The sequence below is a fragment of the Echinops telfairi genome, unplaced genomic scaffold, assembly GCF_000313985.2.
Source record: "Echinops telfairi isolate 266 unplaced genomic scaffold, ASM31398v2 ScPeMD7_3533;HRSCAF=4204_0, whole genome shotgun sequence".
Taxonomy (NCBI): Eukaryota; Metazoa; Chordata; class Mammalia; order Afrosoricida; family Tenrecidae; genus Echinops; species Echinops telfairi.
In genome coordinates this window covers 54,590,423-54,591,584 of record NW_022107431.1, presented here as the reverse complement: position 1 = coordinate 54,591,584, position 1,162 = coordinate 54,590,423, and the positions used below count along the sequence as shown (strand labels likewise).

At 38.8% G+C, this 1,162-nt stretch overlaps 1 protein-coding gene across 1 annotated transcript in view; it reads right to left on the bottom strand.

Annotated features, from left to right (window-relative positions):
• Positions 1–1,162, bottom strand: part of PKIB (cAMP-dependent protein kinase inhibitor beta) — a 56,471-nt gene that overhangs the window by 50,969 nt on the left and 4,340 nt on the right. The window lies entirely within an intron of this gene.

The following is a 1,162-nucleotide window of genomic DNA, read 5'->3' as shown; positions in this document are numbered from 1 at the left end:
ACCCTTTCATACAGTTCCTCATGTTGTGGTGACCCCCAACCATGAAATTATTTTTGTTGCTACTTCATCACTGTAATTTTGCTACTGTTATGAATTGGGCAACCCTGGTAAAAGGGTTGTTCGAGCCCCAAAGAGGTCACGACCCATAGGTTGCGAACAGCTGGTGCAGTGGGATATGTGTTTGATTGCTAACTAGTGTCAGCTATTGAGCCCACCAGCCGCCCTGCAAGAGAAAGCAGAGGCTTTCTACACTGTTACAGAAGCCCGCAGGCGAATTTCGACTCTGCCCGATAGGGTTGCTAAGAGTCAGAATTGACTGGTAGTGAATTCAGCACAATAGATAGAGACTCGAATACTCAAAAACCCAAAGTGGGTCTGCTAGAGCTCAAAATTCCTTTATTAAAATGAAAATGTTCCAATCTTGTTATAAGATAGCACAAATTATCCACTTGTACAAAGAAACTCATAAAAGAAAAGTTAGAATGTTTCTTATAAAGAAGCTTGCCATAAACCTCACTTCTGAAATCTTTAACATTAATTATCCATTGACTTCTTTATACTAAAATGTGTTCTGAAATGTTTATTGTTTAATTTGAAGTAGAAAAATGTAGATGTTCAAAATATTTATGAAAATTGCTATGAAGTCTTACGATTCCACACTCTAAATGTCTCTTATGCCTTCCGCGTATCTATCTTTTCAATTTTCTCTTTTCCTTTCCACTCTTCTCAAGCTGTGTTTTGTGTTTGAGAAACCAACTTGTAGTCTGTGCCTATATTTCACAGCCTCCCATACCAGACAGACAAACCTGCTGCCCTCTCCTCGATGCTAACTCAGAGAGACCCTCTAGGACATTGGTTTTCCAAAACTTTACATCTTTTAGAGGTTGCAAACTGACTGGTGGGTTGAACCACGGACATTATGATTGGTCGCTCAATGCACAGCCAACTAGCTAATATGGGTCCAAATACAGCATCCCTTGGGAGTTCTTTAATACCTAATTCTTTGTATTTGTTTCTTTTTTTTCAATTAAATACTTTTATTGGGGGCTCTTACATATTTTATCACAATCCACACAATCATCCACTGTGTCAAGCACATTTGTACACATGCTGCCGTCATCATTTTCAAAGCATCTTCTTTCTACTTGAGCCCTTGATATCA